The sequence below is a fragment of the Felis catus genome, chromosome A3 (genome assembly GCF_018350175.1).
Source record: "Felis catus isolate Fca126 chromosome A3, F.catus_Fca126_mat1.0, whole genome shotgun sequence".
Taxonomy (NCBI): domain Eukaryota; kingdom Metazoa; phylum Chordata; class Mammalia; order Carnivora; family Felidae; genus Felis; species Felis catus.
The window spans coordinates 79,584,761-79,603,996 of NC_058370.1; positions in this window are offsets into that span (position 1 = coordinate 79,584,761).

Genomic DNA, 19,236 nt, shown 5'->3' on the forward strand with positions numbered 1-19,236 from the left:
AACAGAATGCTAAAAGGAACTCCCCCGACTTCCTGCCACCAAAATAACATCCCTCCTTTCCACCTATTAAGGCTATTTTTTCCCACCTATGCTGTGGATCACACACCACACCCCCTTTCTCTTGGGCTTTGCCCTGTTAATCAACTCTCTCTCTGAATCTTGCATCTCTCTCTGGTTCACGAATCTTTAACATGGTCACCTATAATTCAGCAGTTCCATGGAGTCAGCATGAAGGCTCCTGTCCATGACGCCCCTGTGCTCACAGACCTAAGCGTTCTTCTCATTATTCTGGCTCTTTTTGGAGAGCCAATTAAGTTTACCAAAGAGACAGCGACAAATAGCTAGAAGAAAGCTCTCTGCAAAGAGTTCTTTTGGAGCTTTTTAATCACCATGGAGTTGACGCTTTGGGTCATGTTTGTGAAATGGAATTACGAGAAGGTTCCTTTTGTGTGTGTGTGTGTAATGTTTATTTCTGAGAGAGAGAGAGAGAGCACAGGCAGGAGAGGGGAAGAAAGAGAGGGAGACACAGAATCTGAAGCAGGTTCCAGGTTCTGAGTTGTCAGCACAGAGCCTGATATAGGGCTCAAACCCGTGAACCGTGGGATCATGACCTGAGCCGAAGCCAGCTGCTTAATAGACTGAGCAACCCAGGTGCCTCCAGACAAGGTTCTTTTGAGAGTTTTTCCACTGATGTTTTTGGTTACACAAAAAGGTGGGGAGGAGAAAGGTGGAAATACTCAACCAAGTTACTGAAAATAATATTGGAATAATTGTCAAGTGTTATACCAGGATAACAATGAAGAGGTTGGCCCAACTTCTGGATCTGTGGTGAGTCAGATGCATCTCTTGAGAAGCTGGTAGTTAGCAAGACAGGTTGGCAGGAATTAACAATTGTCAGAGACCCAGGGATCCAAATAACCTACTAAATGGTCTCTGAAACTGAATTTGCTGCTATCCACATCTCATAGACAAAGAAGATTTGGAACGTAATCCACAGTAAGGGACTTGACGTCCTAAATATTTTAGAGAAGGCATTTGAACCAGAAGTCATAAAATCAAATGTAGCACAAGATGCCTAGTAGTTTTTTTTTTTTTCTCTATTCTCAACTCCTTTGTCTAAAATTTAAAAGATAAAATATTTGAGGCTTTTTTGGCTTGTAAATTCTCTAAAGTTTCATTCTCTAGACTCTACTATCAGCCAACCATTTATATGTATTTATTCAGCTTCCTCCACTTAAGTGCACTTAAGATTTGTCTTTGTAACTATTCCTTGTTACCCTTGTATTAAGTTATGTTAGAAAGCAAGAAACCTTGTTGATTCTGAAATAGTTTCCTGCCAAAAGCCTTTGCTAAATTAAGATTTAATCTTATGCCCTTAGTTTTTATAGAAAGGTGATTATAAGAAATGTCCTTTCAAAGAAATATTTCCTGTTTCTTTTGCAAAGTCAAATCAAAGACGTCCATTTATTCATTCATTTAACAAATATTTATTGAATCCTGATTACATGCCAGGCTGAGGATACAAACAACGAATGAAACCCAGTCTCTGCTCTGAAGGAGAACACAACCTAGTGAAATGCAAACATATAAATAAATCATAATATAGTGTTAGTGTCTGTAATTAGAGGCATGAATAAAGTGTTATGGGTGCAAAAGGAGGGGAGAGAGTAATTGGGCCTCAGGGCAAAGGAGGGCTTCTCAGAGACAGGCATAAGAAAGTTGGATATTACAGGTTGAGAAGAGCTCTGAACAGGAATCAAGAAGAGAAAGGCACTCTGGAGCAAGAGCCTGAATACAGATGGGCCAGTAGGAACTTCTAGCTTCATAAATTTGTAGAATGGTCATTAGGATAGAAAAAGAACACTGGAAGTATCCAGAGAGGAGGCCAGAAAAGTAGGTTAAGGTCCAATTTTAAAGAGACTTGAGGTATAGTGGGTGACATTTACAGGCCCTGGAGGCAGACTGCCCTGTGTAACTAATTTACCACTACAAGCAATGAAATCTGGGGCACCTGAACATCCCAAGCCTTGCCTCCCCATCTGTAAAAAAGGAATTCACTTATCCAACAGGATTTATTGAGCATCCATGATGGGCCATGCACATAATAATAATAACACCTGCCTAATAGCGTTGTTGTAAGGATAAGTTAATAAATGTAAAGCATTTTGAGTGGTGCCTGATCCATGGTAAGTGCCAACTAAATGCTTGTTATTAGTATTAATTATTATAATGTTAAAACACCTTCTTTGGGGTGCCTGGGTGGTTCGGTCAGTTGAGTGACTCTTGATTTCGGTTCAGGTCATGATCTCATGATTCGTGAGATGGAGCTCTGTGCTGACAGTACAGAGCCTGCTTGGGATTCTCTCTCTCTCCCTCTTTGTCTGCCCCTCCTCTGCTCGTGTGCTCTCTCTCTCTCTCACAAAATAAATAAATAAATAAACAAACTTAAAAAAAAACAAAATAAAACAAAAAAATTGCCTTCTTTTGTGATAAAGGGTGTGCTTCTTTTGAAAATTTTTTTAACGTTTATTCATTTTTCAGAGATGGAGAGAGACAGAGCGTGAGCAGGGGAGGGGCAGAAAGAGAGAGAGAGGGAGACACAGAATCTGAAGCAGGCTCCAGGCTCTGAGCTGTCAGCATGGAGCCCGATGTGGGGCTTAAACCCACGGACCATGAGATCATGACCCGAGCTGAAGTCAGAAGGTTAACCAACTGAGCCACCCAGGCGCCCCAAGGGTGTGCTTCTTATTCTGAAAACAACAGGGAGCTCTTAAAGATTTCTAGGGGAGGAATAATAATGGATTTTACTTTAGAAAGATTGGCCACAGAAACGGATAGAGGGAAAGATTGGAGAGAGAATTAGACTTGGGGAGAAAAATTAGAAGGTGATTCCAATAGTCCTTGATTGAGGGCCTAACACATGTTAGTGCTGATGGGGTCAGAAATGAAGGAAGAGATCTGAGAAATGTTTAGATAAGAGAACTTGATAATTGATATGGTAGCTGAGGTAGAGATGAGAAATCAAAGGTGACCTCCAAATTTTTTTTTTTTTAGTTCATTTATTTTGAGAGAGAGGGAGAGAAAGAATGAGCAGTGGAGAGGCAGAGGGAGAGGAGGACAGAGGATCCCAAGGGGGCTCCAAGCTGACAGCAGAGAGCCCCATGAGGAGCTTGAACTCACAGACCGTAAGATCATGATCTGGGCACAAGCCGGACACTTAACTGAGTCACCCAGGCACCCCAACCCCCAAATTTCTGGTGTGGGTGACAGAATTAATGGTGTCCTTACTGAGATAGATAATGCAGGAAACAGATATGATGTGGGCATAGGTTGAAGTAAACAACGATAACACACTGTCTAGCTTGGGACGAGAGGAAAAGGATACAGATTGGTAAGTGAGCATAATCACTTTAATGTTGTACACAGTTAATAAATACCACTTTGATGTAAAGATACATAGGAAGACTTAAAGAACAAACAAACCCTCTCCCTCCCCCAAACAGATTTCAACAGAAAGGGACTATAAAGTCAGAGATTTGGGGGTCATTTTGTTGTACGCAGTTGAATCATGGAGTGAATGAGATCTTGGCGAGATGGCCCTGAGGAAGACTAACATTTTAGTGATGGTCTGAGGAACAGAGGCAAGGAAAGGAGACTTAAATGGAGCAGTAAAAGGGGGCATGGGGGCTAGAAGAAGGTGGTGTAGAAGCTAAAAGAGAAGAATTTCAAGAAGGAGGAACAATCAACAATTTAGTCCTATGGAGAGGTCAGGTTCAGTGGTTCTTTAGAATCTGGGCCACTGGACCAGCCAAACTCCCTGGGTTCAAACCCAGTCTTTGCTTTTTAACTAGCCTCATGGCCCTGGGTGAGTGATTGATCCTCTCCTAGCGGCATCTCCTCAGCTTTAAAATGGAGATGATAATAAGCCACCCTCCTGGGGTGGTTGTGTGGATTATATGAGCTGATGTACATAAAGTCTTAGAACAGGGTCTGGCCTATGCAGAATAGGGTGTAAGTGTCAGTATTAACTGATGTGGTATATTTTCAAGTAGGAAAAGCAATTATAAAACAGTCTATGCAGCATGATTCCATTTTAGTAAAAGGGGAAAAATGAGTACATATATACTCACAGATGAAAGTTTAGAAACTGTTTACAGTAGTTTGATCTCATTTTTTTTTAATGTTGTGAAATTTTTTGCTTGTCATTTGAGAGGGACTTGCCTATGATTTTTCTGTAATGAATATATATTGAGTTTATAATTAAAATTATGCATATATATATGAGAATAAAGCTCACCACAGCCCAAAATAATAGTAACATAAATGATGCTAATTAAGGGAGAAGCATATATTTTCTTTAGCATCATCACTGAAGCTCTACAAATCCTTGAAAATAGTGGAGTTTCTAGAAGTATTTGACAGTTAATAAATGTAAAGCATTTTGAGTAGTGCCTGACCTATAATAAGTGCCAACTAAATGCTCATTATTAGTATTGATTATAATGTTAAAATGCCTTCTTCTATGAGAAAGGGTGTGCTTTTCCAAAGAAAATCTAGGCCTTTGAGAGAGATCCTGTCTCCACTTTGGACAGTCTCTCTCTGGCAGCATATTTCCAGGAATTAGGACCAGGGTTTGGCCATCCTGGGTTTCTCACATTTCTACTACCTGTAATGTAGGAAGTGGGAGACAGGGGACAGTTCTATGATAAGTTCTATTTTAGAAAGCCTGAATGTAAAATGAGGAGAGTACACCTGGTCAAGATCAAGAGTGGCATGCTCCACTGATTGAGCAAGCCAGGCGCTCTTAATTTTTATTTATTTATTTATTTATTTATTTATTTATTTATTTATAAGTAGGAATGGTGGGTTTTTCTAAGTTTATTTATTTTGAGATAGAGAGAGAGAGTGCCAAGCAGGCCTCATACTGTCAGTGCACAACTTGATGCAGGGTATGATCTCACCAACTGCAAGATCATGACCTGAACCGAAACCAAGAGTTGGATGCCTAAACAAGTGAGCCACCCAGGTGCCCCTTGATTATAATTATTAAAACACACACACACACACACACACACACACACACACACACACACACACACACAAGGGGGTCCTGGTTGGCTCAATCAGTTGAGTCTGCAACTCTTGATCTTGGGGTTGTGAGTTTGGGCCCCACTTTGGGTGTAGAGATTACTTAAAAAGAAAATCTTAAAACACACACACACACACACACACACACACACACAGGGGATGGAAGGAAAAGCTTCAACATACATTTATACTTTTGAAAAAAGAATAAATGAAAATATTCCACAATGATACCAAAAGTTATGGAGGTCCAATTTTTACTCTTCTTTCATTCTTTCTGTGTTTTTAATATATGGCTATACACATATTAAAAGTTTTGTTATGAATTATATTATATATAGGAGTACAAATAAAATACATGTATTATTTAAAGAATTGCCATATGGGGGCGCCTGGGTGGCTCAGTCGGTTAAGCTTCTGACTTCGGCTTAGGTCATTTGAACCTCACGTTGGGCTCTGTGCTGGCAGCTCAGAGCCTGGAGCCTGCTTCGGATTCTGTGTGTGTGTGTGTCTCTCTCTACCCCTCCCCAGCTCACGCTCTGTCTCTCTCTCTGTCTCTTTCAAGAATAAATCAACATTAAAAAAAATTTTTTTTTTTTAAAGAATTGCCATAGAGGTCATTTTGACTTCCTGACCTTGTAGCTGGCGACTGTCTGCAGTCATTCTGTGTGTTCATGTCTGGGCTGATGCCACCATGGAGGGGCTGGACAGGCCTAACCCGGTGGCTCCCAGTGCTGCCGATGCCCAGATCCATTCCAAGCCATCCTGGGAGGAGCTCAGGACCATGGATGTCGCCATTGGGCTCACCTCCTGCTTCCTGTGTTTCCTCTTACCATGGGGCTGGGTCCTGTCACATCTGGAGAACTACAAGAAGTGGGAGTGAAGGGGGCTGGCCTGTCCTTCACCCTGTCACCTGACCACCCCCGTCCTGTCCTGATCATGTCTGCTACATTCCTGGCCGGCCTTTCCTGGATCATGCCCTTCAATTGCAGTGACCTCTTCTGCAATCTTGACCTCTTGATTTCTCCACGGTGATATCCTGGGACCACATATATTGGTTTATAAGGCTCTGCCTGGTAGGGCCCTCCTTGTAACAATAAAGTCTATTTAAACCTTAAAAAAAATAATTGCATAGAAAAATGTATGTATCCAGCATCCAACATTTAAAAAAGCAATCATTGTCAATATATTTGAAATGCCTCATGGTGCCCAACCTCAGTCATGTCGCCTTCCTTACCCCAGTAAAACCATTACTCTGATTTTTATACTTATATTCTCTTACTTTCTTTCAGTTTTATGATATATATATATATATGCCTTCTTAAATAACTCATGTTTTCATTTTGTGTTTTTCATATTTCATGTATTCTTCTCTGTCTTTTCTTTCCCCTAACATTAAGTTTGTAAGATTCATCCATGATGATGTATGTGACTGTAGTACCTTCACTTTTCCCTGTTATGTAATATCTACCACATGAATAGAAAACTACTTACCCTACCATGAATGAGCATTTGGGATGTTTCCATTTTTTTGTTATGAACAGTGATACTATGGGTTTCCTTGTGCTTGTCTACTGATGGATAGTGTAAGAGTTTCTCTCAGATTTGTAGCAATGATTACAATTATTGGATCACTGGATGTTTATATTCTTCAACGTTCTCAAGTAATGCTCAATTGTTTTCCAAAGCAATTGCACCAACTTAAATTCCACAAGCAGTATAATACATACTCAGCAGCATGTGCTAGTATATGGATTTTTTCATTTTGCCAATCTGAAGGTCATAAAGTGATCATCAGTTCCCTGACTGCTAATGAGGTTGTACATCTCTCATATGTTATTGACCGTACTGGATTTCTCTTCCATGAAATGCTCCTTCATATATTTTTCCTTACTTGGTTATATAGCTTTTGGTTAGTTATTGTTTAAGTACTCGGCACGAGGCTAAGATTTTTCACATAGGTTATCTCAGTAAGCCTCACAGCCTACTGCCTTGAATCTTTTTCTGGAGCAAGGGATTTATATATGTTAATAAGTCTCTGCTATTGTATATGGTATCTATCTATAAAATGAAAGAAAAAGAAACATGCTTGTAAGTTTCCTATCCTATTAACAAAGTGTTATGCATCCAGACCCAACACATTTATTTTAGGAATGACCTTAATTCTGGCTTTATTTCACAAATACTATCTGAAAGCAGCATTGGTTTTATCAGTTAAGGAGTTAATTATTTTTCATCAAAAATAGCTTGCATTTGGAAAAGAAGATTATAAAAGACAGAAAGGGGCTGGTGGTTTAGCCCCTTGCTGATTCAAGTGTAGAACACAGGCCAGCAGCAGGAGCAGCAGCAGCAGCAGCTGGGAGCTTGTTAGAAATACAGACTCCTGAGCGTCCCCCCAGACGAATGAATCAGTATCTGCATTTTATAAGGTTCCCAGGTGACTCATAGGCACTTTAAAGTTTGAGAAGGGCTGATTAGCTAAATGGTGGTAAACACCCTATATGTGAGACCTGGTCAGTACTAAGGCTGAAAGAACGCGTTTGTTTTTCTAGCACATATATAGAGCAAGCAAACTATGCCTGGCATTTTTAGGTATACATGTTTGAATATCTGGGGGGACGACCTAGGTGAAATGGAGCCGAGAACAAGTAAGTTGTGTTGATCCATCAGGTAGGATTCTGGTCTCATGGCTCAGAAAAATAAAACAGAACACACAATTTGGCCTGAAACATATCTAATCAGGGTCCAATTTATGTTTTATTTTTTTCCAGAATGATCCATACCATTGATCCAGCTCCCCACTTCATTTTCAATGTATGATTCAGTCTGACAGTCTTATATTAACTAGATGGGTCCAACTAATAGATTTTCAAGCTGTAGGATGATAGAAACAGTTTGTACCAACAGTCTCATTTTACAGATGAGATGAAGGAAGCAATGAGCAATTCAGTGAGAGATCACACAATAGTGAGGGACAGAAGTCGGGTCCAAGCCACAAGTTTTTCCCATTGAATCAGAGGTCCCGATTAGGAATTTCCCAGCTCTCTAGACATATCTACTGAACAGGGTAAAATTCAGTGATTTTTTTTTTTTATGACCGGAGAATAAATTAATATTTTGGGTAAATGGCCTTATAATCCAAAAATGACACAGAAAGCAACTTTATTTTCTAAAATTATTATTTTTTAAAATTATTTTTTTAATGTTTATTTATTTTTGAGAGAAAGACAGAGTGTGAGTGGGAAAGGAGCAGAGAAAGAAGGAGACACAGAATCCAAAGCAGGCCCCAGGCTCTTAGCTGTCAGCACAGAGCCCAATACGGGGCTAGAACTAACGAACCACGAGAACCCCTATTATTATTTTTTAAGTAGACTTCACACTCAATGTGGGGTTTGAACTCATAACCTTGATATCAAGAGTTCCATGCTCTACTGCCTGAGCCAGCCAGGCACCCCAGAAAGCAACTTCTTTAATGACAGGATTCTAGAACACATGTATTTTTACCCCCATAACAATCGTAAAGGAGCAAAGGAACTGAAGTGGCACTATCTTCCATATCCCTTTCTCACCAGTGATGAGTTTGGACCCTCAGACTTTTCAACTCTTCACACTATACCCTACCTTAGAATTCAAAGTAATGACTTACAATCTTAACTCTGGCAGCTTTCTAATCCCTAAATTACATTGATAAGGCCAACCCCACACTTACTTAGTGGCCTCGCCTCCATAAGGGCAGAGGTGGAGGGACCCTATTGTTCTGGGCTTCCTTTCTTTGTCTGCTCCCAGCTCCTGGCCGGTCACCTCAAGCCATCCTTCTGCTCTCCGAGATCTAAAAAAGGCCTGGGGTTTTCCCTGCTGCTGGGCTGGTTTGTGACAAAAACGGTCTCTCCCCTATTTTAAAACTTCCCTTTCCCTGTAAGGAGTATTTCTGTGGTCACTAGGGACTTTTACAGCTAATAGTAAACACAGAGATTCAAGCAGCTCAAAGTGATTTACATATGCCTTTAAAAATCATAAAAGAAGGATACAGATAAACTGCTAGCAGAGGTTCTCTCCTGGGAGGGGGACAGAACTAGGTGGAGGAAGTTCAAGAGCACTTTTACACTACCTGAATTGCTAGAATATTCTGCAAAAAAAAAAAAAAATCCACTTGTTATTATTTAAATAACTAAAGTAAATAATCATGGGAAAGCCAGAACTACATGCTCATATTAAAACTGTAGAGGCAACTGGGTGGCCGTGAGATCGAGCCCCAAGTCAGGCTCCACAGTAGAGCCTGCTTAAAGTTCTCTCTCTCTCTCTCTCTCTCTCTCTCTCTCTCTCTTTCAAAACAATTCTGATCTGTATATTAAAGGAAATCAAATTCCCCATTCCTGATTCCCTAACCCACTCTCCAGAAGAAACCCCTGTTAGCAAATTCTTTTAAGTCCTTCCATAGTCTATGTTCTGGGTGTATTTAAGCATACCCATTTCTCTCTCTCTCTCTCTCTCTCAATCTCTCTCTCTCTCTCCTTATTTATTTATTTATTTATTTATTTATTTATTTATTTATTTATTTCTTCCTACAGAAAATAGGAAGATACATCAAAAAGCATGGTTCTGAACTTCCTTTATTCATCCAACACTGTACCTTGAGTAGGATGGCTCTTACCAGTGTGCCACACTCAAAAAAAAAAAAAAAGTTTCAATTAATAAGCTGTATTTTTTAGAGCAGTTTTAGGGCCACAGCAAAACTGAGCAGAAAATATAGAGAGTTCTCATATATCCCGTCCCCATATCCACACAGCCTCCCAGACTATCAACATCTCACCACACAGTAATATGTTCGTTACAAATAATGAACTTGTACTGATACACCATTATCACCCAAAGTCCATAGTTTACATTAGGGTCCACCCTTGGTGTTGTATATTGTATAAGTTTTGACAAATGTCAAGTGATGTGTACTCATAACTATAGTATCATACAGAACAGTTTCACTGCCCTAAAAATCCACTGTGCTCTATTCATCCCTACCTATCCTCCTCCTCCAACCCCTAGCAACCACTGATCTTTTTACTGTCTTCATAGTTTTGCCTTTTCCAGAATCATTGGAATCACTCAATGTTGGAATTTAAGACTCTTCCATGTCATTTCATTGCAGGATAGCTCTTTTTTTTTTTTTTTTTTAAGTACTGAATAATATTCCATTATCTGGATATACCACAATTTATTTTCCATTCCCCTGATGAAAGACATCTTGGTTTCTTCCCAGTTTTGGCAATTATGAATTAAACTGCTATAAACATCCATGTGCAGGTTTTTGTATGGGCATAAATTTTCAACTCACTTGGGTAAATACCAAGCAGTGTGATTGCTGGATCGTATGTTAAGAATATGTTTGTTTTGTAAAAAACTGCCAAACTCTCCCAAAGTGGCTGTATCTTTTTGCATTTTCCATCAGTAATGAATGAGAGTTCTTGTTGCTCCACATCCTTCTCAGCATTTAGTGTTGTCAGTGTTTTGGATTTGGGCCATTCTGATAGGTGTGCAATGATATTTTATTGTTTTAATTTGTAATTCTCTAATGACATATTATGTTGGACATCTTTTCATATGTTTACTTGCCATTTGTACATCTTCTTTGGTGAGGCACCTGTTCAGGCCTTTGGCCCATTATTATTTTTTTATTGACTTTATTTATTTTTAAAAAAAATTTTTTTTAATGTTTATTTATTTTTGAGACAGAAGGAGACAGAGTGGGAGAGGGGGAGGGGCAGGGAGAGAAGAGACACAGAATCTGAAACAGGCTCCAGGCTCTGAGCTGTCAGCACAGAGCCCAATGTGGGGCTCAAACCTACAAACTGTGAGATCATGACCTGAGCCGAAGTCAGGCACTCAACGGACTGAGCCACCCAGGCGCCCCTTTACTGACTTTTTTAAAAAGATTATTTATTTTGAGAGAGAGAGAGAGAGAGAGAGAGAGAGAGAGAGAGAGAGAGAAAGCACAAGAGCATGGGAGGGGCAGAGAGAGAGAGGGAAAGAGAGAGAATCCCAAGCAGGCTCCACACCATTAGCACAGAGACTGACATGGGCTTAAACTCACAAACCACGAGATCACGACCTGAGCCAAAACCAAGAGCTGGATGCTTAACCAACTGAGCCACCCTGGCCCATTATTTCTTTTATTAATATTTTATTTTTAAGTAATCTCTATACCCAACATGGGGCTTGAGCTCACAATCCTGAGATCAAGAGCTGCACGTTCCACTGACTGAGCCAGGTGCTCTCTTTGGCCCATTTTTTAATTGCGTTGCTTAGTTTCTTATTGTTGACTTTTAAGGGTTCTTTGTGTATTTTGGATAAAGTCATTTTTTAAATGTTTGTTTGTTTGTTTGTTTGTTTGAGAGAACGCAAGCTGGGGAAGGGTAGAGAGGGGGACAGGGGATCCGAAGCAGGCACCACACTGATAGTAGTGAGCCCGATGTGGGGCTTGAACTCATGAACCATGAGATCATGACCTGAGCCAAAGTTAGACACTCAGCTGATTGAACCACCCAGGCACCCTGGATAACAGTCATTTATCAGATGTGTCTTTTGCAAGTATTTTCTTCTAGTATGGGACCTGTCTTCTCATTCTCTTGATGCTACTCTTTTTAATGGGTCCATAGCACTTCATTGAGTATCTTAAATTGTTTAACCAGTTCCCTCTTGACGGTCATGTAGATTGTTTCTCTAACAATATTTGAGTATCTGTGTAAATATATATGTGGAATAAATTTTTAACAGAGGATTTCCAATATCAGAGGGTATGTGTATTTAATATTGTCATAAATATAGCCAACTTACCTCCAGAAAAAAGTAGTACTTTCAAACATAATTGATAACATACTTTGTTTCTGGAGACCCTCTGTGCAGTAGATAAATAACACATCCCACTTCATTTTCTTTTCTTTTTTTTGTTTTTGTTTTTTAAGGCATTATTTTTAAATAATCTCTACACCCAGTGTCAGGCTCCAACTTACAACCCTGAGATTAAGAGTCACAGCCTCCACCAAATGAGCCAGCTGAGTGCCCCATCCCAATTAATTTTCAAGATTAATGATAGACCAGGGGCACCTGGGTGGCTCAGTTGGTAAAGCATCTGACTCTTGGTTTCAGCTCAGGTCATGATCTCACAGTTTGTGAGTTCAAGCCCCACATTGGGCTCCAAGCTGACAATACCAAGCCTGCTTGGGATTCTCTCTCTATCCCTCTCTCTCTGCCCCTCCCCTGCTTGCACTCTCACTCTATCTCAAAATAAATAAGTAAATAAATAAATAAATAAGATTAATGATGGAGTAACGATCACTTGTGCACTATACATTTCACTGGAAGAGTCTCTTTCTTTCCATCTTTTTGTTTTTTAATAGTCTTTTCTTTTCTTTTCTTTTCAAGAAAGAATGAGTGTCAGCTGGGGAGAGGGACAGAGGGATGGAGAGAGAGAATCCTCAGCAGGCTCCCTGCTCTTAAGCAGGCTCCCTGCTCATTGCAGAGCCTGACATGGGACTCGATCATGACCTGAGTGGAAACCAAGAGTCAGATGCTCAAACAACTGAGCCACCCAGATGCCCCTAGAATAGTCATTTTTAAAGTCTGATTTAGGAATCACCTGGGATTCTTGGTGAATCAGTCAACAAATATATATTACCTAGTCAATTATGGACCTTATCCCAAAATGATTATTTGTATTTGGTAAAAAGTGGGCCACAGACTCCATATAAATATGATGAACATATATTTTGTCATCCAAACACCTGTAAAACAGGCATAACGGAGACTATTTCAAGCAAATTAGGACTTATGATCCCCTACATATTAGCTTTTACAACAATTTATAAGGATATATTTTTTAGGTAAAAAAAAAAAAAAAGAAAAAAGAAAGGTACAGAACTATTTATAGAATGGTACATTCTGTGTAAGAATGAGAGAAAATTTGCTTATTTATGTATAAAGAAACCCTGGAAGCATATACTCCAGAGAAACTGATAAGACAGGACAGGAAAGAGCTTTTTATTTTACATTTTATATTGCTTATGCATTTTATATTGTTTGTGAATGTATTATATCAAGTGAAAAAATTAACATAAAAACTCTATAAATAAAGGATTTGGGGGAAGTGACTAATGGATACAGGGTTTCCATTTGGGGTGATGGGAAAGTTCTGCAACTAGAGAGTGATGATAGTTGCACAACATAAAACTTAATGCTACTGAATTGAATACTCTAAAATTGTTAAAGTAGTAACTTTTATGTTATGTATATGTTACTACAACTTGTAAAAAATCTAAAAATAAAATAAACATGTGACACACACACATGTACACACACACACACAAATAAGGACTCATTACCTTCAGCTAGAACAAACTATCCTAATTTTGGTTTATAAATATCTCACTAATAGATTAGAGGGTGTCCCCAAATTCCTTAAGGGGGAAGCTAGGTTAATCTATCATTAAAAACTCACATTAGAAATGTTCATAGGAAAATGACATATGTAAATAGAAGTTTCATGGCTTATACAGATCTTAAAAAAAAAAAAAAAAGACCATGACTATGAAATAAATAAGTCATGGGATGTAATGATGTAATGTATGGCATGGTGACTATAGTCAATAATGCCGTAGTGCATATTTGAAACTTGCCAAGAGGGGCACCTGAGTGGCTCAGTAGTTTAAGCATCCAACTCTTGATTTCAGATCAGGTCATGATCTCGTGGTTTGTGAGTTCAAGCCCCACAGATTCAAGCCCCACGTCAGGCACTTGCTCTTTATCTCTCTTTCAAAATAAATAAAATTAAAAAAAAAAAAAAAGAAAAAGAAACTTGACAAAAAAGTAAATCCTAAAAGTTCTCATCACAAGAAAAAAATTGTTTTTGGTAATTTGGTATGGTGATGGTTGGTAATAGACTCGTTGTGATGATCATTTCACAGTACATACAAATATTGAATCATTATGTTGTACACCTGAAACAAACATAATGTTATATGTCAATTATACCTCAATTTAAAAAAAGACCATTAAAGAGTCAGAATTTACCAGTGCCTCTGCAGAACTATTTATAAAGAAGATGAAATGGAAGAAATTATCTAAATAGAAATAGGTCCTTATAGAAAAAGATGGAATAGTAGGCTATATTTATGAAATAGGATCATTTTTTGAGATGTTAATTTGTTAAATGTAGCAATGTATTTTGCTCACTATATTATTTCTCAGCCTCTATACAACCCCACCCTACCCCACTCTTCACAGGTCCTCTGTATCTAGGTCTTTTGTAAATCTTTTCCTGGAAATTTCTGCAAGAGGGAAAGTCAAAAGCAATTTAAAGCCAAGTGCTCTTCAGGTCTTTTCATAAAAGTGTAAGCCCAGTGAAGAGGAGGGAAGAAAGAGAGAGGCATCTGCTTGGGATAGGAAAAGGAAGGTTCTGGAATACTGGAATACCATGAACTTCATAACTATTTTTTTTCTTTAAGTAAGCTTCACACCCAGCTCAAAGCACGACATGGGGCTTGAATTTAAGACCCTGAGATCAAGATCTGAGCTGAGATCAAGAGTTGGTTGCTTAATCAAGTAAGCCACCCAGGTGCCTGAATTTCATTACTATTTTGGGGGCCCAGGAAATGGTCAACACCTCAGAGTGGACTGGGGCATCTAGGATGACAGAACCCCAAGATGTCCTGCTGGGGCAAAAATGCCTGTACCTCAGGGAATAGAGTGCTACTGTACTTTAGGGGACCACATGGCTTGAGATCATTTTTTTTTTTTTTTTGGCATTTCAGGCACAACATAAAGTGCAATCAACAATGATTATTAATTAATTTCCCATCACCTTAGTCTGATGGGAGCCAAAATTTGGGAATAAAAGTAATATTTCCTTATTTTACATATGTTAGAATTCAAATACAATACATAAGTTTCATGTGAATATACTTTTGGAAATTTGATTGTGGTGGGCAGAATAATGGCTTCCCAAAGATGTCTATGTCCTAATCCCCAGAAAATGCAGTTTTGTTCATTTATAGGGCAAAGAGACTTTACAGATGTGATTAAGAACTGTAAGGAGTGCCTGGGTGGCTCAGTTGGTTAAGTGGCTGACTCTTGATTTCGGCTCATATCATAATCTTACAGTTCGTGAGATGGAGCCCCAAGTTTCACACCAACAGTATGGAGCCTGCTTTTGATTCTCTCTTTCCCTCTCTCTCTGCCCCTCTTCCGCTCATGCTCACTCTCTCAAAATAAATAATAAACTTAAAAAAGAAAAAAAACCTGTGAGTCCAATTTAATCACAAAATTTTAAAAGTGGCAAGGGGAGGTGTGAAGAAATCAGCAATGACATTGCAGGCCTTGAAGATGGAGGAAGGGGGGCATTAGCCAAGGGAATGCAGACACCTCTAGAAGCTGGGACAGGCAAAGGAACAGAATCTCCCCTATCATCTGCAAAAAGGAATAGAACTCTGCCAACATCTTGATTTTAATCCAATGACACTTGGTCAGACTTCTAACCTACAGAAACGTAAGACTGTAAATTCGTGTTGCCCCTAAGTTTGTGGAAACGTTGCAGCAGCAATAGAAAACTAATACATGGTTATAGAACCAATTCCCTTTTCTTTTCCTTATCTCTGCTTACTAGATCCTTATTTTCTCATCTATAATTTAGTTTTCTTTCTTTCTTTCTTTTTCTTTTTTTACCAAACCCAGTGTAGAGAGAGCTTGGAATCTGGTTTTCATCAGAAGGAAAGAAGCCTACCCAAATGGCCATTCCCACTGCAAAATAAGAAGCTGGCTTATCAAAAGTTTCTTGGGAGCTTTTGGTTAGCAAGATTCAGTCTCCTAGAACTTGAGCATAGATTATCTCCGGAAATTGTAATGTGCTACTTGGATTATGGGTACGTGCATAATTGAATTTCTCTACCTTTCCAGTGGTCCATTAATCCACCTTGTGAAGATCATTTTGCTAGTTTGTTTACCCTTCAATGATGATATTGTCTATTTGGAAAGACCAAATGAACACACACAAAGAATATTAACAATACAAACCAGAAGAATGATAAGGGCTGAAGGAAGATACAGAAGTAAATGCTATTCAGAGAAATTTGGAGGAGAGATCCAAAAGTCTCTTCTGATTGGGAAGACCAGAGGAGCTTACAAAGAAAGCAAGCATTTCTATGAGTAAAATACCGGAGGCAAATTTAGTTATAGCAGAAGAGATTAGTGAAAGATAAGATTGTAAGGGCAGATTGGAATCAGCTGCTGTAGGAGTCTGCTGGGCTAAAGAATTTGGATTGGGCAATCAGGAGCTATCAAGGGCTTTGGGAAAGGATCGTGAGGAAAACAGTCTTGAGAGAGATTCACATGGATCTACGGGACTATAGTTCTGGAACTAAGCTAACTGCTTAAATACAGTCTAAATTCAAATATAAAATGCAAAAAGACAACAGGGAATATCTGGTAGAAGGCAAATACACCCTTTGAGTTTTTATTGGTCAAACTAACAAAGTCATGGCTAGATGTATCCTTTGTGTTGAAAAGATACTGTTTCTATCACATTGGCGTATGGACAGCATGAGAGCAAACAGTACCCCCTGAAAAGGAAAATCTTAGCTTGAGCCAATTTTAATAGAAGCTCAAATTCTGAGACCTTCATATTTATTTATACCATTGCTTCAGGGGCTGAGGTCCCTCTTGATTCTCAGCTGTAAGGAAATATTTATTTTGACATTAAGCAAATTTATAGAAAAATCCCCTACAAGTACTATACTCTAAACTATTTACAACTCCAAATTTTTTGCCAGTCTTGATTGTGGTCTGTATGCAGATTTTAGCATAGTTATAACCAGAATACAAATGATTTAACATTCTATTTTCTGAATTTAATTGGTTTCACATATATTTCTATGTATTAACATAGTATATATTTATTTCTTATTTTAAGTAGATATGTAGTATCTCACATAGCTAAGGTGTCACAGTTTGCTTAGTTACTCCCTGTTGTTGGCTGGTTTATTTGTTGATTCATTCATTTATTCATGATAAAACTATCCAGGCTTGTTTTCAGCATATGAATATAAAAGTTATAGCTCCTGCTCTCAAGGAATGTATAGAACAGGAAAGACAGACATGGAAAACAAGCGTAATACTGTTTTCTCTAAGGTGTGGAACAGACCCCATTTTCCCAGGAATATTCACTATGCCCCAGTCCTTTCCAGGATGATTATACATCCCCCCACCTCACTAACAATGGCAGCAAGCCCAGGACAAAGTTCATTTTTCCTGGGGCTATGAGCATCAGGGTTATGAAGGAGAGGTGTTGAGTCAGGCAGAGACTGCATTTGATAGTAACCAAGGGTGATGGGTGTTGGGTCTCCCATGGGGGGGGGTCTCCTAGTGTACTGAAACCACCAAAACCTGGAAGGGGGGTGCAGCTGGAGTTTGGCCAGAATAGTGAATGTGCTCAGACGACGTGGAGGCATCAGTATTTCCTTAGACCAGTCTCCAATCAGCTGTGGAGGCCAGATTTTGACACATTCAAACAGGAGATGGGGGAGGGGGCAACAGGAGATGGTGGTTTTGTCTTCACAGTTTTCCTTGGGAGGAGACATGGGTGTGGTGGGCATGATAGGCATCTCCTGGTTCAGTGACCGATTTTTTGGAGGTGAATGAGGAATTAAGATTGTTTTGGTGTGTTTACTTAGGATAAAAGGTAGCTGAGAATCTGTTTTCAGTAGGGTTGCCCAAAACAGAGGACACCCGGTTACATTTGAATTTCAGATATAAATAATGAATCATTTGTTTAGTGTACGTATGTCCCAGATATTGCAAACATATAGGGTTGCTCCCTTCGAAAAAGAATAGACAAGTTAGGGAAGGATGCAGGAAACTAAATGGATTCTCCTTTTCTCTGAAATCAGATCAGCTGCTAAGAGTGAGAAGACAGGTAGGAAGCAGAGGGTTTTTTTTGTTTGTTTTGTTTTTATTTAAAAATTTTAAGTTTATTTATTTTGAGAAAAAGAGAAAGTGCTCCTGCGCTTGCATGAGCAGGGGCGGGGAAGAGAGAGAGAGGGAGAGAGAAAATCCCAAGTAGGCTCCATGCTGTCAGCGTGCAGCCCGATGTGGGGCTCAAACTCAGGAACCCATGAGATCATGATCTGAGCTGAGACCAAGAATCAGATGCTTAACTGACCGAGCAACCCAAGCACCCTGTTTGGAGTTTTAAGACAAATTAATTACCCATGTTTTTGGTAATCCATATTTAATAAAACCTTGTTTGTTTGTTTTTTTTTTAATTTCAAAAGCAATATTTTGAAAAAGAGGATAAAATAATCTTACTGCCCTAAAATAACTAATTTTAGTTCATGCTCTGTCAATATAGCTCCGTGTGTGTGTGTGTGTGTGTGTGTGTGTGTGCGCGCGCGCACACGTGTCTATGTGTGTTTAGGTTGGTTCTAGCTGCTGATGCAGTTGAACTGTGTTAACTGGATACCTCATGGAGAACTTGAAGTCATCTTGGCCTGAGGCATTAATATTTAACAGACCTGAGATTGATGGATTGATGATAACAAAATTAATTCAATCCACCTAGGTTTCTATCTGTTGATAGAACAGCAGGGCTATTCTACAGGCCAGAAAACAAGGGCTTTTGGAGGAAGCAATTGAAAGCAGTTGTGCCCTCTAGAATCTGGAAATCAGGGACAGGCTTTTCCATTGGTTTCCTTTCATCTTTGTTCTCAGACAAATGTCTCTTGATTGGTTGCTGAAGGCTCAGGTTGCCACTCTCCCTGTTCTTTAACTAAAATCTTGAGCTCTCAGTAAATAAACAGAAAGAGTAGTAGAGAAAAACCCATTTTGGTCAGGCAATACTGTAGTTTGGATACTCTAGTCTTAGATAAAGTGTTCAGCCCACACTGCAGGAATTAATCTGTCAGATACATTCATTGACTAGATGTTCCACTGAATCAACTACATTGCTCTGTGTCATTTCCCAGTGACCATGGGCCACTGTTTCTCTTTTATTCCTTCACCTTTGGCTTCTGTTAAAGGAGGGTATCCTGGCAGCATTCTCTCTGCCACAGATGAGTGGGTTTGTAATCTGCAGATATCTTTTAGATGTAAAACATCAACTCTGGGATACAG